General features: G+C 40.5%; 1 protein-coding gene across 1 annotated transcript in view; it reads right to left on the bottom strand.

The window, feature by feature from the left end:
• Positions 1 to 21,730, bottom strand: part of LOC119889986 (multiple epidermal growth factor-like domains protein 11) — a 159,830-nt gene that overhangs the window by 124,792 nt on the left and 13,308 nt on the right.

Consider the following 21,730-nt stretch of genomic DNA (forward strand, 5'->3'; position numbering starts at 1 on the left):
TGAAATACCCACTTCTTACAAAAGAGTCATCCTATTTTATCTTTATGCAACATAGGCACAGAAAAAGTTGGTCATTTAGTTAATCTGTTACTCAGATAGGAATCATTCTGGATCTACTGGTTTAAAACGTGGACACTTCTCATATCAATATGATTTTCTTGTTTACTTAATGTATGTACAAATTGATCCATTTTTGCATTATTCAGAATTCTCACCATATCATAAGTCTACATCTGACAAATACTTAGATAGGCCTACTCACGTGTTTTGTAAATAAGTGCAATTGTGTGGCGCGCTAAAGGATTAAAGTGAGATGCTATTTTACCAACAATTTTTTGTCAGCATCTGCCGGGGTTTTTCTGGATAGGGCGCCGCCATGCTGAGTTTTTGCAACCATCGGCAAACGAACGTGACCATATTTGGACGAGACGGTGGAGCTAACGGCCGTGTGGGAAGCTAGCTAGCTTGCTTAGCTAGGTGCATCTGTATGTCACAATAACGTCATTTTAACAGGGCTGACAATGAGAAAGTGAACAGCCAACTGCTAATACGTTTTTTCAGCAGCGCTGGTTAAATTTACACAGTGCCGTGGGTACGAGTCACTCTAGCCTGAATCCCGCCCTAAAGCCTCCCCTGCTTCCTGGTCTCTGTTCCTCTAAATGGCACCATGATTTACTAAATGAACATCATGCTGTGTTGAAGAAGACTTGAAACTAGCGACTGAGACCATAAACTCATCAGGAAAGTGTTTACTGAGGGAATAAATCAGCTGACAAGTAGAAACATTTTACCATTATTTCTAATGGAACAGGACTTCTTTTTGGAACCAGAGGAGTCGCCCCCTGCTGGCCGTCCAATAGAATGCAGGTTTAAGGGACTTCCGCGTTGGCCTCGCGTCTCCCACCGGAAGCTTCCCGCTTGGTTTTATCCTGATAACTTGTCCTACACGAATGAATAAAGTCTGTTTCTCACTATATAGAATATGTTTCTATCCAAATGTTTAAAGTTGTCAAAACACAATGCAAATCAGTGTTCTTTCCTTTAACAACCAGTGTGCAGATCTTCCAAACAGGGCGCAGAACCCCTTCTGTAACTCTTCTGTAAGCAATATTCTGGCAATTCATTGCTGCTTCCCACCTAATGTGGTATTTGTGGGTCTTTTATGAAGAGTTTTTTTTCCTCTGGCCACACATAACCCTGTGTTTTTGTCAGCAGAAATACGCTGACCTTAATCATAGATTCTCTCTATCAGTACATATGCGTCCATAATCACTACTCCCTATGTAATGGACACTCACAGTTATAAATAATCATCATAGTGTAGACTCACAAGACAGTGGTTCTTGCTTAGATAAAATGTTCCATTGTGGGGATTTTTGAGAGCGCTATATATAACGCACAGATTTCACAATCAGAATTTTAGTGCTCAAATAATATGGCGGACGGTAAATGTTGTATATTATATGATGAATAGGATGCGATTTTGTACATCATTTTACACATTTTTGCTTTAATTCAAAGGTGAACACAAGGTGACCGGAAATAAGGAAAGAGAGAGTCCCCGGCTGGAATCAAACCGGGAACATTGCCATTACAGTAGGCCACTATTTTTTCAGTCAGACTTGAACTACAATTTCTCCATCCCAACAAGTCTTCCAGTCGATTCCACCAGTGAAAGCCGGTCCACATCAAGATGTCATCGGTTAGCAACTGGGTCCCAACCATCTTCATTTGTCAAAATAAAAATTAAAAAAGACTCTACCTTATATGTTTCACTTTTGAGACTGGAGATGTAACTGACTGGTTATCCACAGATTATAAACTGTGGTCTACTTCCAGCGCTGCTGCTGTTGCCTTAGCAAAAAGACCAGCTGACAGCACACCACTTCTGTCAGACTGCAATCTTTTTGTGTAAAGATGTTTATTGGTTATCTACATGAGCCATGTACTTCTATTGGTAGCTTTATGAAAAATAATATAAATTATTTGATGGGAACAATAAAAGAGATTCATTTTGTTCATGGGGCACTACATGCCAACTACAGTTGAACTCCATTTTTTTGTTTTACAACATTTTAGTGTCTGTGAAGTGTCTATCAGTGTGGTTATTTGGATGGTCAGCTGCAGAAACAGTCTAATCATGGCGATAATGATGGAACCTGATAATGCTCCTGTAAAATACTGACATTTCAGAAATAGTTTTCTTTGCTTTTCCAGTTCTGTGCCTCCCAACAACTATAAATGTTCCAGCCAGTTGCTTGAACTTCATGGTTTCTGCTCTGATCTGCATTGTTATCTGTCAAACTTCAGACAAATATGTTCCATTGAAATTGACGTTCAGTCAAATCATGTTGCTGAATTATTACAAAAACCGTCTTTTAAAAACATCTTTCAAAAGAAACAAAAACCCACTTCTTAATTAAATTTGAAATGTTTTTTGATGGCGTTGAAAACTTGAATTAAAATATGTCTGCTTTTGACTTTTTGTTGATTTGTAATTCTTTGTTAATATACAATTCTACTGGGACCTTGTGGTGTTATTCTGCGTAGGTCAGCGACAATGAAAATGAAGAAAAAGCCACGCGGGCTCTGACAGTGCTGCATTATGAGAAAAGCATGAAAATCACAAAACCAGGTATTCAATAGAAATAATGAAGAATAATGTCACTGTAGCTACAGAGGAGGGGGAAAAACCTATAGGTCCAACAGTCTGGGTTTGATTTACCTCAATTAATACACAAACATGTCTTTCTCTGTAACAACTTAGTCTTTGCACGGTACATCGGATATATGCACCCTCTATTGAACGCTTAGCAAAAAGGTCATCATCCCTCACAGTTATTTAACAATGCGGATTCCAGGTTTTTCCCACGTAACGAGCCACCAGAGTTTATTCACATAAACAGCCAGGTCCAAAATGTGCCACACGCTCTGGCTTTTGAGCTACCAAATGTAAGAGTAAAGCCATCTGCAAACATACAAACCTTTAATATGTGACTCGACGCTTCATTGACCAGTGTACTCCCCTGCGGCCAATACTCAGCTCCACCGTGATGGAGAGTTACAGTTTGCTGACAGTAAAAAGAGACCAGTCGATCTCCTCACAGGTCTCCCGGGGCTCCCTGGTCTCTTTGGTAATCTAAACTAAAAAATGATGGCAAGGCAGCGCAGAGTCTACCGCATATGAGACAGTTTAAAGGTCCTCTCACGTCAAACAAACTCAAATGCAACCAAATGTGTGAAATGATCCTTAATTGTTAATAGGATAGGGCGCACGTGGTTTAACACGCCTCAGCTACATAAGAAAGATGCTTTATTTGTTCCAGCAATGACAACAGACCCAACAGAATTAATTCATTTATTAAATGGTTCATGCAAGAAATATTAACACTACCTCAGATCTTTCAGGAGTCCTGTTATCTTCTATCACATATATTAATTAGTCATGAGCACTGTGAAAGTACAGGATTTTGTCCCCCCCCTACAACCACATCTGACACTAACAGGGAGCGTACCTCACAAACCAGAAGATGACCTTCAGCGAGAAAGAAAGGAAGAGAGAAAACTAATTACTCGTTCGGAGATAATACAGTCATTTTAATGATAGAGAAATGTGTAAATGATAAATGATAGAGAGATTACTAAGAAACACTTTTAGGTCCACACTTTAGCTGTACATGGTGTCACAATCCTGGTCTCAGTCTGTCTTTTTTTTTAGGGGTTTTGTTCCACGTTTCGTCTGTTCAGCCTTGTTTATGTTTATTTGCATCTTCAGCTTAGTTCAGTTCCATCTCTTTCTGTGTTATTATTTTAGTTTTTGTCTGTGTCAGTTATTTGTCTTGGTCCTTAGATGTGTTTACTATTTTTTCCCCTTTTTGAGTCACATGTATTCAGTGTTTTGTTTTACTCATTCTGGTCCGGTGTCGTTTGTTCTGGGTTTTGTCCACTTGTCGGTCTGACTTTGAGAGACTTTTGTTCCTGTGGACATTTCGATTTTCATCTTTGGATTGTGTTTTTATGACTCCCCCCCTGTTTGGACTGTGCTTTACATTTTTAGATTCTCAGTAGGTCTGAACGATTAATTAACTGAACGCCATTAGCTAATCGTGAAGACAACGATTAAAATGTAGGTTAATTATACAGCGAATCTGACCTGTCATGACCCCTCCTGTTATGGTCCTACTCACCAATCAGAGCGAGCACAGGGTGTGTATAAATTACAACAAACGAAACTAGAGGAAAACGTGAGATAATGCATCTGACTTCCTGCTTCATCTGCTCTGTGCTGCTTGATTGGAAGTGAATATTGAACTATGAAAACTTCATTAAAAAAAAAATAAAAAAATGTCAAATCTATTGGTAATCACAATATCTGGTTATTCGATTTTTTTCCCCAAATCATTCAGCCCTAATTCTCAGTTTGGATTACTTGTTATATTTAGACTTGTTTGAACTCTGCCACTCCCAGTAGTATGTACTCCTTTTATTAATAAATCTCTGCAACTGTTCCTGCACTGCTCCTGTGTCTTGCATCTGGGTTCTCAACATGTTCACATACTCTGCAAACCCTGATACATGGGCTGACTCACCATCGCCCTTCAAGTGCAAGGCTTTAGTTATAAAAATCCAGAGACAGCAGTCACGAGCTTGTGTACATGAGCAGCTGTTATTCCAATGGTGGAGTTAGTGGACCACATCCTCAGTGACCCACAAGAAGCGACCTCGCTCTCTGCGGAGTATCTTTAAGAGCTACGCTCAATTGGCAATGCGCCAATCTGTGAAATCACCCTAATCCGTCCATTCACCCTTCATCTTGCCTTGATCAATAGTCACCTATGGGCGAAGGGGAGGTGAGGATGGAGGGGCGTTATTGATGGTCATGGAGCCCGGTCAATAAATTGATCACTTTAGCTCTTTCTATCTTTAAGACCTGCTATTTTTGTTGATTAAAGGGTTCTTGCAGATGGTTTTCAAATATTAGTCTTATTAAACTTGCAAAACAGGCTCAACAAAAGCCAGAAATCTCTACAGGTCAGAAAAACTACAAAGTGAGAACTTTATTAGAATAATAATGCGTGACTTCTATTTTTTATTTTTTGTCAACAAATCTAATGAGAAGACCCGCAGGGGTTTCACTAATCATTTACAATGCCCACCTTCACTCCCTCTCCGCACGTAATATTATGTAGCACCATTCATAACATGAGCGGTCTCAAGGGGGTAGTGTCCGAGTGGAGCAGAAGACTTCAAAAGGGACATATCTGCCCTTCAGACTTCACAAATACTATTCAATGACAAATCCACTGGCACTTAGCCATCGGCCTAACTGCCAGTGGGGACAGCGTTTTCAACAAATTGCCATATGTGATTAGAAAGTGAGATTACCGGTGTCTTCAATATCCATAAAAAAATCTTTATATATATATATCACAGTTTAAGTTAGAGTGGTTTTGCAATATGCTTTTATTTCTGATGCTCGTTCTCGCAAACCACGGAAATATATGGGAACAGTGTTGGAACGGCACTAAACATGGCAACTGGGATTCCCCTGAGGGGAAGTGAACGAGGACTTTTTAAACCACTACAGAGAGCCCAAGTCACACGCTTCCGCTTCCGCTTCCCATGGGACCTTATTTCGTAAATATGTACGGTAGCCAATGGTGAGTGACAACTTACTTTTTTGTCCTGTTTGAATTGATAACAATAAATGATTTCTGTCTGTAACGTTATATTTTTAAATGACGTACATCTGAAAAGTGTTTCATTCGTCCCGGTGTCGTGCAGAAAACTGATCGTCCGCCGAGAACTGATGTTTGGTAGGCCTATGTGTAATATCTTTGTTTATATTTGGAAAACGGGCTGTAGCCTAATTAACACGACTTACTGCCAACTTAGATATAAAATGAAGACCATTTTGCTATTATCCTTATGGCATTATTTTACTTGCTGTGTTGGCCTACCAACCAATCCACTCTTTTTTTACCTGTTAAAATACCTTTAAATGGCCAATACAACTCATAAAATGCAGTATTTCACTTGACAGAAAGTGACTGAAGCCTTTTGTTATTGACTGAAAGGTTATTTCTGCCCTGAAATTAGTTGATTTCATTCAGAAGAGTTATATTTGACAGATTATAGCTCACCTAGTACTTTTTACCTCTTAAAATACCTTTAAATGGCCAATACAACCCATAAAATGCAGTAGGCTGTTTCACTTGCCAGAAAGTGATAGAAGAGACTGGGCAATACAGCTCCAGCAGACGGCAATCATTTTTCGGAGGACGATCACTTTTCGGCACGACACCTGCTCTCCTCTAACGTTAGCTTCAGTTTGTGGCGTTTGTAATTATGTTTTTTTTTTTTTTTAACTTATACCTCGACAGTTTTACATCAAACTGTGACTTTCTTGACTTTTAAATGTACATTTTAAATTATAATAATAATCCTTATTTGTAGAGCACTTTTCAAAAACAAGTTACAAAGTGCTTTAACAAGTGTAAAGAATAATACAAAAAAAAAGATAAGAGCATGAAAATTTAATATAAAATTAGTAAAATACAATAAAATAAAAGGGATAAAATAAAGTCAAATATGGGGAAAGGCTCTCCTATAAAAGTATGTTTTAAGAAGGGACTTAAAAGAGTTCACTGACTCAGCCGACCTGATTTCCTCGGGCAGGCTGTTCCAGAGTCTCGGGGCCCTGACAGCAAACGCTCTGTCCCCTTTAGTTTTCAGTCGAGACTCTGGAACAGACAACAGACCTCTGCCCGAGGATCTCAAGGTACGTGCTGGTGCGTATGGGACTAAAAGGTCAGAAATATAACAAGGCGAGAGGCCATGAAGAGCTTTAAAAGTGATCAATAGAATTTTAAAGTCAATTCTAAAACATACTGGGAGCCAGTGTAGTGAAGCTAAAATAGGAGTAATGTGGTCATATTTCTTTGTTCTGGTTAAAAGCCTGGCAGCTGAGTTCGCCCATCATCATGCTACCGTACATATTTTTTCCAAAGTAAGGTCCCATGGTGGTCCACCGGAAGGGGAGGGACTGAAGGCTCTCTATAAACAACACAAAAACAAAAATGTGTTTCAATACTTTCCTACTTCCTTGTCTGACTTCTGTCTGCGGCACTCACACATTGGCCAATGGTTCCAACTGAAGTGGTAAATCTTCAAAAACTGGTCAAATTCTTAAAACAGCTGGTCCCTGTAGTTTTTAAATTTAAACTCAAAAAGGCGTAAATAGTACATTTGTTACTACTTTGAGCCGCAGATTAATACAAATTTGTAGTTCTAGTATTTACAGCGACAGGACAGTGCAACAGTGTGGCTCACTGGTGTGTATTTTATAGTTTTATGACGACAACAATGGAGATTTCTGGCTCAGAGGAAGCAGATATATCAGGCTTTGTATACAGACACAGTGCTTGTTGGTAGATACATAAATTGTTTTGTCATTTTTTAATGGGATTTGTGGACTATAAAAAAAATCAGGAACATTTCTAGCCTTAATCTTTGAATAAAACCAGCACTGAGCACACATGGGTCATCACAATGCCCTGGTCATAATATTCCGTGACACATATAAGTGTTTTTAAAGTAAATAAGTCAAGTAGGATATTGTTGAATCTTGGTGGATTTCCGTAGCATTTTGTTCGATGAGCGCAGTAACACCAGACACTTGCTAGTTCGACACTGGACCAGCCACATGATGAAATGACACTGTGCTGCACGGTGATCATAGTCATCATAAATCACAACATTGCATCATTGTGCAGTACAACCACAATAACCAGGACAGCCTCCGGTGGGAACACAGATGTCCTGGCATCTCTAATTTGGACAACCTTCACTTCTTGATAGCAACAGATGTTAGAGAAAGTTTGAAAACTTTTGTGAAAAAAACTGCTGTCTCTTGCTGAATGGTTTGCTTTCTTAAAGGCTTTATCACAAGAGGGGGAGCAGGGATCTATGTTTCAAGATGCAACATTAAGACTTTCACCCTGCCTCCTATAACCCCTCATAGTGCGTGATATCTTTGGCTCCTGGGGCCATTTAACTTGAACTTAATTTATAATTAGCCCCAGGAAAAACCGAAGCTTTTCCTGTTTTGCGGTTCCCTCTTGGTATCAAGGACAATGAAGGAAAAGCTTTTTAGGTGGAGCTGAGTGTGCAAGAGAGAGCTGAGAAAGCATTTCTGCCTCGCAGGACAGAGAGGCCTGATGAGGGCAGTGGCCGAGTGAAAAGCATCCATCATCCATGTAAACATGTTCTACCACAAAACAGCATAATATCTTAAAACACAGCAAAATCTAATCTCAGGGTAGAGCCCCTCTGTTATATTAGCGAGATAACTTGTCCCATGATTTTCAAGAAATTCTGTAAGTGCAGCTTTTCAATTGTGCACTGTAGGCTAAGGAAAAGAAGGCGGCCTAGAAAAGACTCTAAAAAGGACCCAAGCAATGTAATTTTTTTACACTCTTCTTCACATAAACTGTTGTCAACAAGATAAACTAATGGTTGTCCAAAAACAACATTTCACCATGTGAATCACCAATCAATGTCGCGCTCTACTTGAAAAGCAGGAGCACTTCAGGGTAAATGCGCTTCCTCCTCGCAGCTTTTGTGCTACTCTGTGCTTTGTCTGACTCTAAAGAAGATGGGATGGAGTATTTGATGATGTTTTGAGTTGTATAAAAAAAATTAACCCTCTGTGTTATGTTCACCTGCCTACGTGCCACCTAGTCGCCCTCCTCAATCAAACATTACACCTTGTCTCCATTCATGTACTGTGTGACGATGAGCCATGAAGTGTGCCAATATTTAATCCAAAAAGATGAGAAGTGGATGTTTCGATGTGCTGATGTTTTAAGGCTCTTTTCAAGGAGCCCATACAAGAGAAAAATTTTTTTGTTATTGTGTAAAATGACCCAGTTGTGACCAAGGCTGTCCGCAACCGAAAAAAATAATGTTAGTTGATTAATCTTGATTAGTCATAGGATTTCTTCATCTATTAGTTGATTAAATTACTGTAATCTCCAGTAAAAATGTCCCTCTGCAGATGGAAGCATTCATGCAAACGGATCTCTTAAAATCAAGGACTTATAAAAGACCAAAGCTCTGCATTATTCATTATTTTCCAGTAATGATTAATAGCTCATTCCCCACCAAAAAAAAAAAAAAAAAAAAAGAGTCTACAGCCATGCTAGCTGCTCTGTTTGGCTGCAGGTGCACTTTCAGCTAAATAAAGTTAACATTAGCATGGCAATATGATCACAATAAACATTTTAATATGCTGATGATGATTGTAGCTATTTGTTCACCATGTTCACCATCTAGTTTTGCATGTAAGGATGCCAGGATTTGGAAAGTTACTACTAAAAATGTGTAATGATAACCACTAACTCTGGAGGCGGCTGAAAAAAATTTAATTAAGAACCACCACACCGTTAGTCTGACTATTTTATATCAAACATTTGGGGCCAGGAGGGTGACTAGTAAAGCACCATCAATACAAAATGTACCTCCAAAGTTTTCATAAATAGAACATGCTGCAAAATAGATTCCATTATTTTTACATCGGTCATTGAGTTTCTGTACAGGAAGCATGTCAGCATATTTAACCTAAAACTGAACTCCTGCCAACAGACAGCTCTGCTAATTCCAGTTTATTCCAAAAATCTATCCACTATGATTAGAAAAATAATCCCTTCAGTAATTGACCTGCTTTCCCAGATGACATATTGAGCGCGCGCAGTATGATACATTACTAGAAATCTTGAATCTTTCCAAGTATCTTGCAGCGTTAATGTACAAACTAGTACACATTCAGCAAATGAAAGAAGGATCAATTTACAATACTGCATAATGAGTACAAGCTGCATAATGACTGCTGGTTACTTTCCCTTTGAACGTGCCTGAATGAGGTTGCGGTCTGCAGAGCATAAATAGTTGATGTGGCCTGAGTCTCACACATACACACTAAAGGGGTTTCTGAATTATGGGTGCCCCAGTTTCTGCCTCTCTATTATGGAGACTCTCTCAGGACCTAAGACACTAAAGTGGACAGAACGAGGTGTGGGCTAGCGAACCCACAGCAGCAAATCTGGACAGTGACTGACAAACAGTTACTGACATGGCCCACAGGGATTGTGTATACTGCCTTTTTATCACAAAATGCTGTCATGACATGCAAAACTTAATCAAAGTGATGAAATCTCAGGATGCGAGACAGCCAACACAATCGCACCACAAGATCTGCTTTCTTTGTAAGGCTACTGTATTTAAATCCAAACTCAACCCCCAGACTTGAAAGGCATTTACGTCTAAAAGTACATTCACAGAGAAGGAGGTGAAGGCGATGAGCTTTCATCAAGGTCTGCAAGAACAAACAACTGATGCAAACTCTCGACATCCCGGCAGGAACTTTTCTCCCGAGAGCGCAGCGATGTCAGCTGCGTAATTCATGAGTGAAGCCTGTCAGGCAACCGAGCCGCTGCGAGGTACTTCTGAAGCCCCGGCACAACTCACACAAGTCACTCTCTGTAATTTGTCAGGCAGGCTGGCCGCCGCTACACCCACCTTTACATTGATTAGAAGCCTAAGTATGCTGCTGATTAAGCACTAGGCTTTAAAGGTTCAATCAGGACCATATAGATTTTGTGAAGACTTACATAGTATGTTCTGAACTGTTTGACTTTGACTGAAATACTACTTTCTAGATCTATTATAACTGTAAGGGCAGGTCAGATTACACACAGATTATAGTCACAAATATAAACATAAGAATTATACAGGTATCCTTTAGGTAAATCATCACCAAAGACACATAAATTACATTAGGATTAGAGCTGCATCAGTAATGTTTGAAATATCACATGAAGGCCAGGGCTGTACGATTAATCACATTAAAATCAGAAACTTGATTAATGCCTCTATGCATCTCTTGGATGACAATAATTCTGCTGTATTTGCATTAGCAGGAAGATGTGTTGCATCAAGCGCTCCCAAGTTGTCCCCATGAAAAACTGTGCCCAGGTAGAGAAGGATGATATGAATAAATCTAACGGGTTAGAGACTGGGGAGTAAAATGCAGAGAAACAAAAAGCCTTGTAACAACAAAATCAGTTAGAATAGAGTAAACCATATCACGGTGAGGAAACTATATATATATAAAAAAAAGAAAGAAAAGACAGGTCCTCTCACTTTCCACTGCTTTGATTTTTAGCAAACTCAACATGTGTATGAACACAAAAAGATTCAACAACTAAGTCATAAACTGAATTAAGTTTCACAGACATGTGACTAACTCTGAACAAAGGGAGGTCAAAGTCAAAAGTACCAGCCAGTATCTGGTGTGGCATCCAGCTGCAGAAAGTACTGCAGTGCATCTCCTCATCAACGGCACCAGACTTGCCAGTTCTTGCTGTAAGATGTTATCCCACGTTTCCACCGAGGCACATGCAAGTTCCCAGACATTTCTGGCGGGAATGGCCCTCGAGGGTACCGCAAGAGGAAAGAGGATATCTTCCCTGTAAATCACAGCATTAGTCCGACCATCACGCCCGGTGAGCCAAAACCGCGTCAGTCAAGAGCACATTTTGCCCGTCCTGTCTGGTCCAGAGAAGGTGGGTTTGAGCCTATAGGTTCCCAGTGATGCAGTCTGTTATGGACCTGCCTTACAACAGGCCCTCAGTCCAGCCTCTCTCAGCCTACTGCGGACAGTCTGAGCACTGATGGAAGGATTGTGCGCTCCTGGTGTAACTCGGGCAGTTGTTGTTGCCATCCTGTCCCTGTCAAGCAGTGGTGATGTTCTGATGTACTAATCCTGTGCAGGTGTTGTTACACACGATCTGCCACTGCCTGTCTCCCTGTAGCGCCGTTTCAGGTGTCTCACATAACGGACATTGCAATTTATATCCCTGGCTACATTTGCAGTCCTCGTGCCTCCTTGCAGCATGTCTAAGGCACGTTCACGCAGATGAGCAGGAACCCTGGGCGTCTTTCTTTTGGTGTTTTTCTGTTTTTCAGAATCAGTAGAGAAGTCTCTTTAGTGTTCTGAGTTTTTATAACTGTGACCTTAATTGGCTCTTAACGACTGTTCCAGAGGTAAGCATGAAAAACACTGTTTACAACCTTTACAATAAAGTTCTGTAAAGTTATCTGGATGTTTACAGAATTATCTTTGAAAAACAGTGAAAAAGGGTTTCTTCTTTTTGCTGAGTTTATATAGAAAATATTTTCGTCCATCATCAGCTCTGATGAAAGTGTTGTGCTTTTGGTGTTTTGCCGTCTGCTGTGTGGAAGTTTTGTGGATTCATAGACAGTGATGACAGGTAAAAGCATATTTGTAAAAACCATCTGAAACACTGCCAAAATATTTACAAAAACTAAAAATATAATTAAGCTATAAAAGGCCAAGCATGCTAGATAAATGCTACTCAATGCCATCCCCGACTATTCTTCATGTGCCACCTGCTCTAATGTTACACACCAAGTGTCGAGCAGCAGTCAAAATCCATCCATCCATCATCAACCGCTTATCCTGTGTACAGGGTCGCGGGGGGGGGGGGGGGGGGGGGGGCTAGAGCCAATCCCAGCTGACATTGGGCGAAACGCGGGGTACACCCTGGACAGGTCGCCAGTCGCAGTCAAGATGAAAATATGAAATATGCAACACTTTTAAGGCCATAGCAGATTTATTATTTAGTCAAAGTATGGTACTGTCCATGAGCCTGACAGTCAGTTTAAATCAGCAATGACTTCATCATGAAAGGGCCGAGCCAATAGACTGTGTTTTCCCCCCCGAGGATCACACAGGACTGAAAGATCGTCTCACCTGTTGGAGTTTGGACGAGGAAAAAAACTATTGTGTGCTTAACGGACCGTGAACGTAGCTGACTATGCCTCGGTGTTACATCTATATGTGAGCTGTAACATTTTAATTATACACACAGGGAAACAATTGTTTAAAGGTGTTCCCATTAACGGCAGACAAGAGACTGAGTTGATTATTAAATGTAGCGTTCCATAAAACTGGATATTAAAAAACAAACAAACAGGGACCAGTAACAATCATGTTGTTTGGCCTATATGGAATGCAATTTATCATTTAAAAAAAAAAAATGCGTTTCTAAGAATCTTGGGAGAAAATGTGATTTTCATTTTGATGGCAATTGTGCAGCCTTGTCCTCTAGATGCACTACGACCCATGATAAAATCCGAAATATGACAATTGACCGACGCAAGTGCATGTTTTTCAGTCCAGTTTTACACTACATGGGCAACAAGAAATCATTTACATCATGTTGTGTCTCTACCAATGTTGACCGCGTTTTAGACCCTTGGACTGTAGCTTGTTAAAAAGATGCACAGTGGATGACATGCAATGACGATTTCAACAAACTTTTCTCCCCACGTGTCTCTGAGATTTGTGTTTTTATCCCCATTACATGTCCAGTTAATATTTTCCCAGTGCAAAGCAAATACACAAGACAGTTGTTTAACACATACAGTTCCCTCCAAAAGTATTGGAACGGGAAAGCAAAGTCCTTTGTTTTTGTTGTTCACTGAAGACGTTTGGGTTCAAGAGACAAGAGTTCAGAATTTCTCCTCTCATTTCCTGGTATTCACATCTAGATGTGTTAAACAACTCAACATACCACCGTTTATTTGAACCCACCCATTTTTCAAGTGAGCAAAACTATTGGACCATGTGGCTGTCAGATGTTTCTTGTTGCCCAGGTGTTGCCTTTTAGGCTGATTGTCCAAATATTAAATATCTCTGCATGACTAGTCTAAGTTTTCATCCTTGGTTCAAACCTATAAAGACTGCATTTCCTGTTAAAGAGGATAAAGCAACATGAAGACCAGAGAGCTGTCTATGGGAGAAAAGCAAGCCACTGTCAAGCTGAGAAAAGAAGGAAAATCGAGCAGAGCCATTGGACAAACATTGGGCAGAGCAAGCACAACAATTTGGAACGTCCTGAAAAAGAAAGAAACTACTGGTGTACTGAGCAACAGACGTCCAACAGGTCGGCCAAGGAAAACAACAGTAGCTGATGACAGAAATATGGTGAGAGCTGTGAAGAAAACCCCCAAAACATCAGGAAGTGACATCAGCAACGACCTCCACAGTGCAGGGTGAAGGTATCACAATCCACTGCTGGAAGAAGACTCAGAGCAGAAATATATAGAGGCCACACCACAAGATGCAAACCACTCATCAGCAGGAAGAATAAGAAGGCCAGATTGAAATTTGCAAAGAAGAACAGAGATGAGCCGCAAAAGTTCTGCAACACAATCTGATGGACTGATGAGACCGAGATTAATCTCTAGCAAAGTGATGGAAAGGCCAAAGTGTGAACTGCTTATGATCCGAAGCACAAGCTCATCTGTGAAGCACGGTGGAGGTAATGTCATGGCCTGGGCGTGCATGGCTGCTTCTGGAACATTAATATTTATTGATGATGTGACTGATGATGGTCGCAGCAGAATGAATTCAGAAGTGAACAGAAACATTTTGTCTTCCAGTTTACAGAGAAATACATTGAAACTAATGGGGAGGAAGTTGATCGTGCAGCAGGACAATGACCCAAAGCACACTGCCAACAAAACAAAGGACTTCATCAGGGGGAAGGTGGAAGGTTTTAGACTGACCAAGTTAATCAGCTGACCTGAACCCAACAGAGCTGCATTTCACCTCCTTAAAAGGAGACTGGGAGGGAGAAACACCCCGAAACAAACAAGAACTGAAAGAAGCTGCAGTAAAAGGGCTGGAATAGCATCACAAATGAAGAATGCAACAGTTTGGTGATGTCGATGGGTCGCAGGCTTGAGGCGGTTATTGCAAGCAAGGGTTCTGCCACCAAATATTAAATGTTATTTACTTTAAGATTATTTGTTCCTTTACTCACCTAAGAATGCTGTGGTCACAAACGGTGGTTTGTCCTGAGTTGTTTAACACATCTAGATGTGAATACCAGGAAATAAAAGCAGAAATTCTGAACTCTTGTCTCATCTTTTGATCTTGAACCCAAATGTGTTCAGTGAACAACAAAAACAAAGGAATTTACAATACTTTTGGAGGGGACTGTATTCCACAGTGAAAAGAGTGTTTTTGTAATCACAGTATTTTTTGAAAAAACTCACTCAGGAATTAGGCATCTTACAGAGTTTGACTTTCCCACTGTGATGGTATAATGAAAGGTACTTAAGAACACCCCTTAACTGTGATATAATAAGCGGCTTGAAGTGAGCTATGGCTTTTATAAAACGGTTACCAAGTATGGTGAAAAGAAAGTAAGAGAAACATTACAATTTGATCAATAGGTCAGAAATTTCTTTATGAGTACAAAAAGTCGTTCCACCAGGCTGCCGGTACATAGCGCATAACGGTTGCTAAGCAACATACATCAAAGTCCAGAATTATTAAAACTATTTATTTAGATTTATTTGCACGTTGTGGTTTATTGTGCAGCCACTAAAAAAAACTGTCCAGCGTCAGTAGGCTATAGATTGACTTTGGTAACTTGAACTTGGCTTCGCACTTGTGTCCACTAACAGCCATAATCTGTCTCGTTTCAAGACCTGCGTCTGAGAGTTTTTGAATTGAGTAACTGCGGAGGCAGTGGTTTGTGTATCTTTGCCGTGTCCCTGCTTGCTTGCATATTCTTGGCGTCCGTCAATGGCAATGAGTAAAGATTACTACCGTAATCCCCTTCCCCCATCACTCCGCCACCCTCCCCGCACCACCGCTATCCGTTCAAAACATAGTCGGACTTGCCACCAGCAAGATTGCTCAAAAAGTTGCTCTGTGTATCATCAGCTTAAGGGGGGGGGGGGAGCATTCTGGGGCCCAGCTGCTAGGGGGCCCCATGCAGTCCAGCACTAATGATGTTCATTCTAAATATAAGCAAATATAACCAAATTTAATTTTGTACCAAAAAACACACCATTACTTTCTAAAAATCTTTAATTCTATATTAAATGTTGCTTTAGTAAAATAGAGCCTGTTTCACAATGAAACCCCCTCTCCTGAACAAGGTATGAGTAACGTTTGTTGTAGGCAAGGTCAAAACATCAAAAGTGCACCGGATGCGTCAGGCCATGTATGTGTTTATGTAGGAGAGAGATAGAGCACTGCATGCGCTGACATGAGTAAATCAAATCTGCGGAGGGCCCATTTACTGGACCTTGTTAGGGGCCCAGTCATTTCTGTGGGCAGGCCTGATTTGAGCTACCCATTTTATAAAACTTTATAACCCAAATGCAGTACCTCAGCTGGAGGGAAGATCTGTTTTATCCTTATAAATATACTAATCACACCACTAGTCCTAGCAGGTTAGGATAAGGGTCATTAGGTGTCAACATTTCTAACTTTGAAAGACCATAACTGCCACCAGCTCAGTTTGAAGGTTGATGTCTTATTTGTTTTGGCCGTGTTTGAAATGTTTCAAATCTATATGCCCTTAATAGTTGTTGCTCTTATTGTGAGGACTTTCATTTCAAGATTCATCGAAACCACAATGAGTCTTTTTTAAAACTTTGTGAGTGTGAACATACTGGGTTTTAAATTACGTTTATTAGATAATTGATCTAAAATGATTAACATCCTATTCGTCTTGTCCTTAGCAGAACAGAGCAGAACTTCTGCAGTTAGTGATGGATTTAGTATTTTGCTCAACACCTCTCAACAACATTAACGCAGATAAAGTGTGGTCTGCATTGTTCAAACGTGCCTGTTATTGTAACTTCACTATATGTACTGTTCAAGTCCTCACTGGTGCAGCCTATTTCAGTAAACTGAAAAGAGATCACTTGTCATCAAAAGATTTTTTTTTTACGCCAAAAACATCTGTGACTAACTGCTGGTTAGTCAATTTCATGGTAAAAAGAACATCAAGAGAAAAATGAATATTCAAAACAAATTTGCATCAAGGTTATTGAAAAGTATCAATCAGAGGAAGGACATATAAAAGTTTCCCAGGCACTAAATATCCCTCAGAGTGCAGCACGTTTTACTATAAAAATGTAAAGAATATGTCAAAGCTATAAATCTGCCTCGGGCAGAGGCCTCGTCCTCAGAAACTCAAACTGAGTGTCTGTGAGAGAGGGAACCAGTGAGTTGGTGAAGCCTCTAAAGAGACCTATGGCAGCTCTGAAGGAGCATCACGTTTGAGATCAGGTCATCATGGTTGAGATGGGAGACTACAGTTGGTGCCTGGGTGATTCACTAGTCACAGCTTTATGGCAAAGTTCAAATACTCAAAATTATATTTGGGCTAGTGTTTGCCAGAAGGTATGTTGGAGAAGTGGAAGAAGATTCTCTAATTGAGCTTTTTGGCCATCACATTAAATGCCATGTTTGCTGCTCATCAGCTGAAACACACCTTCCAGACCACGAAGCTGTGGGGAAGGTGGCAGCATCTTACTGTGGGGTGTTACTCTGCAGGAGGCTCTGGAAGGCTTGTGGAGGGTAACATGAAAGCAGCAAGAAATAAAGAAATCCTGGAGGAAAACCCGCTGTAGTCCCCGAGAGAGCTGCCAGAGAAGCTTTATTTTCCTGCAAGAAAATGACCCCCAACGTAAAGCCAAATCCTCAGAGGAATGGCTTTAAAACAACACTGTTAATGGCAGAGTCAGAGTAGCAGGTTTCCACACTTCAAAACAATCACACACATCTCAGATATTTTCAGATTCAAATAGGTCTGGTGTTAATAATAGCTGCTTCCACCTTGGGGAAACAATCGACTAATCAGCACTTTCTAGGTGGGATTATCATACACTATAAAACATGGACGTAGTCTCTGTGACGTCACCCTAGGTTTCTGTGTGAAGCTCAATGTGTGGGCGGCTCTCTGCTGCTCCAGCCGTCGCCATCTTGGCAGTGCCCGACTCTGGCTAATCTAAAAAAGGGCAAGGCCGAGTTGGGTCGAATGACAAATAAAGCCTGGTTGCTGAACCACCTAGCGGCTAGCCACATGAGAGGGCACCCACCTGTCTCTCTAAACTCAATTAAGTTTAAGCCTTAAATAAAACCATTTTTTGTACCAGGCTGTAAACCTGTTTATTTCTGCTGTACAGTTGGGCATTTTAACTTCAAGGTCTGTGGGGCCATTTGATTAACTTCAGGCCGCTTGGGGATTACATATTATCTTCCTACAACTCCTCAACTTACAGCAATCAAGTAATCTTTGCTACAGCTTCCGTGTTGGCTGAAAATTACATTAGTGAGATGGATAAATCACTCGCAACTATCTGTATAGAGCAAAACTAAACAAAATAACATAAAGAGCAATATTAGCATTAATTTAGAGTAACATTTGTGGCCACAAGCCAAAAATTCACTCTTCTCTTAGCTCTGTTTTGGGCTGTGGTGACTTTCCTTCAAGGTTTCTGGCGTGTTATGTCATCTTCTTGTTTAGATTCCTCTTGTCTCTTGTCCTTGGCAGAGGGAACAGATGAGTGACGCAGAAAGTAAAACAGGTTGGAGCTGAACAATTTTACTCCTGACTAGTTAGGTCCATCTGCCTTAAAAAGATGTCTGCGGTCCCACAGAAAGTACAAGTTTTCGATGAAATGCACTAAATGGACAGTACATGCCGTTGAGAGCCACGTGTTCAATGCCATCAATCTGCTGAATCTCTCAGCTCCTCTTCGGATTGGCGGTATAGGGCCACTGATAAACACCTCAGCATTCAAAGAGCTGACTGTGTTCAACAGATTATTAAAGTCCTCTTTCAACACTTCAGACTGTTGCTTCACAACATCATTGGCCCCGATGTGCAGTATGATGTTTTTCACAGTACGATGTTCAGCCACGTTACTCGTCCTCCCATTTCCCCAGGAAATTTACTCTTAGGCTTTGCACCAAGAGCGTTCCAGGGAGATTTATTACCCAGTACACAGGCCTCCTGCTTCTTGGTGGTCTTGTTGGTGCTAATTAGCCGTGTGTTAGCATGCTCTTGTCCACTGTTTTGGGTCCACGGTAAAGTGCTGTCATTCCCTCATAGTCCATTCACTTCCACATTCACTTCCAACCTGTGGATCTTGGTTTCCAGCACTGCAATTTTCTGTAGAAGTTTGCAGAAGTCGTCCGTGGAGAAGTGGGGCATCTTGTTGCTAATTAGCATTAGCTATAACTCCAGTCGCTGCAGTACAGGCTAGTGCTATTGATAGGCCGCACTCGCGTAGCACTAAGATCATAAACGTTTTTAAAGTATGGCAAGAGCCAACTTTATCTGACAGTCCCAGTGATTTAAAAGTATCCAAGAGCTGCTGATTTCTAGCAGAAAAAAAGAGACGAGAGGCAAGAGCAAGCAGCAAAGCGTCTGGCTGATAAATGCTCCACTATGTTCACCAGTTAGTTGTTAAGTGTGTTTGTCTGCTATTCGGTGCTGAGCAGGTAGTGTACAGTGGGTTTGTAAGAGGTTTTTCACTGCTGCCTGCTGGAAACAACACTGATGTGAGCTTATTAGAGTGAACCAAAACAGAAAACAATGAGCTGAGTGGACCTGCAGAGTTTGGTGATAATTGTATGTAGGTTTGTCCCTACCTGTTTAACATTTACACATGGTAGTTTAAGCCATTGTTTATATAAAATATCAATAAGTCAGTCCCCTCAGGATTTCGCAATTGTATTCCTACAATTTAATTGCAAAGAAATGCACAAAACATCACAACTTTTTTCGCAATTTTTTAGAAAAGCTGCTGCAAAATCAAGCATTTTAGACCGCAACAATCACTGAAAATGCCCGCAAAATCCCAGAGGGCCTGATTAGTGAAGCTTTAAGTTGTGAAAGCACTTCGTGTTTATCATCTCAATGAAAGATATGTAACATCTAAACTATTAAAGTTATAAGTCCTGGCAGCTCTGTCTGCGCACTCGCCCAGAGATGTGCTATAAAGTTCAGTGCTTCCTCTGAAGGCGGTCCGCTCCCCTGTGCCTATTGACAGACAGTAAGAGGAGTTAAGCCAGGAGGCTGCGGGTTAGTGGTGATATTCCCCCGGGTGAGCTGGCACACATAAGAAGACATATCAGCACTATTTGTAAAAAGTCACACACAGCCCCGCAGAGGACGGTCCACTTGTCATTGAGATAAACTGGCTAATAATTGATCGTCACAGAAATGAAGGGAGGGCACTGGGGTTAAAGTAAACCCTTAAGTTATTTTGTGTGTGCGTGTGTGTGTGTGTGTGTGTGTGTGTCCTGTGATGGAAAGACAGGAGTTAGATTTAGCTCAGCTAGATTGTAGGATTTCTTTAATGGGAAATGCACTTGCTGCATAATAATGCCCATATCTCAAATGTACTCTCAGGGTAGCTGCAGGCTTTTCAATTCTATCTCAATTTCAAACTGGCTGAATGCATCTGCTGCCAAGGCACGTGGTATTCAGATGGTCTCAAATGATCTAAAACAATGTGACAGCACAGGGCTTGTCTTAAATGTTGGGTAATATTGATAAAACACACCCATTTAGTCATTGATTGTTTTAAACAAGAACTTCAGCTTCATGTTTCAGTGCCTACCGCCCTTATGTAGAGATAATTATTTGATATCATTGGACTTTTTATCCTCATGTTTACATATGATGTCTTTATCAAACTAAATAATTGCCCAGCTATGTTACAAATTTAAAAAACGGTACATGCATTAAGGTCAAAACCTCTGAATTTCCCCACACAATAGCTGATTAGAGAATAACTGTATCATCTTTGTTCCTCGGCTTAAATGCTCAGGTCTTAACAGTTGAGATTAATTTGGCCACAGAAGAAGAAAACTCCAAACCTGAAATGCTCTTCTTCCCTTTGAATCACACGCGATTCATGATGGATTATTGATGAGCTAGTTAGAGTTGAGAGATTTTCACAGGAGAAATTGGTATATTTTGCAGGATTTCTTTCACTATGAAAATTCCAATTTATTCCAAAACAGAAAAATTAATCCCAAAGTGTTTACGCTCAAATTTTCAAACTGCAGAAGAAAAGGGATATTTATATTCAGCAGGCATTTCAGCTTTTTCAATACAAAAACAAACTAGGCTGGTGTCCAACATGTGGTGCAGGACATGACAGCTTGATTTTTGGACTTTTGTGGAGCTCAGTGACGGGTAAGGTTTTAGAGAAGCAATAATCAGTCGATGGGTTTGGTCCAGAGAGAAATATCTTGACAAATATTGGACGGATTGCCGTGCAATTCTGTACACACATGCATGGTCACCAGAGGATGACTTTACTAAGGACTTTACTGATCCCTTTACTTTTCATCAAGAGCAACCAGCAGGTCCATATTTTAATTAACCAGTGAAATATCTCATCGTCTACTCAGAAGGCCTGGAACAAATTTTTAAACAGTCTGGTTCCCAGATGACGATGCCTCAGCTGTACTTTGTATTTAGTGCTAATTAGCTAGAGTGACCATATTTTGGTTTTTAAAGAAGAGGACAGTGGGGGCAATAGGCAGACGGACACGGGTAGCGGGTGTAAGGTTGGGGCTTGGGGGGATTTAAGTCATTGCTGGCAATGTGTATGGACACACGCACACTATGACAACAATAATTTTAGTAAAACAGCACAAGAGGAATGTTTTGCTCTTAAGACGAGAGGCAGCAAAAGGAGAAAATATTCGTAGAATAGCATCCTGGCTCTGGTTGTATCTGGTATTATGTTAGTATACTAATATATTTATAGGTTACACTTTATTTGGCCAATGTCTGCCTCCAGATTGTTTATA

The sequence above is a fragment of the Micropterus salmoides genome, unplaced genomic scaffold (assembly GCF_014851395.1).
Source record: "Micropterus salmoides isolate LMB-PRFRI ecotype aquatic unplaced genomic scaffold, ASM1485139v1 Ms_hic_scaffold_6, whole genome shotgun sequence".
In the NCBI taxonomy this organism is placed as follows: domain Eukaryota; kingdom Metazoa; phylum Chordata; class Actinopteri; order Centrarchiformes; family Centrarchidae; genus Micropterus; species Micropterus salmoides.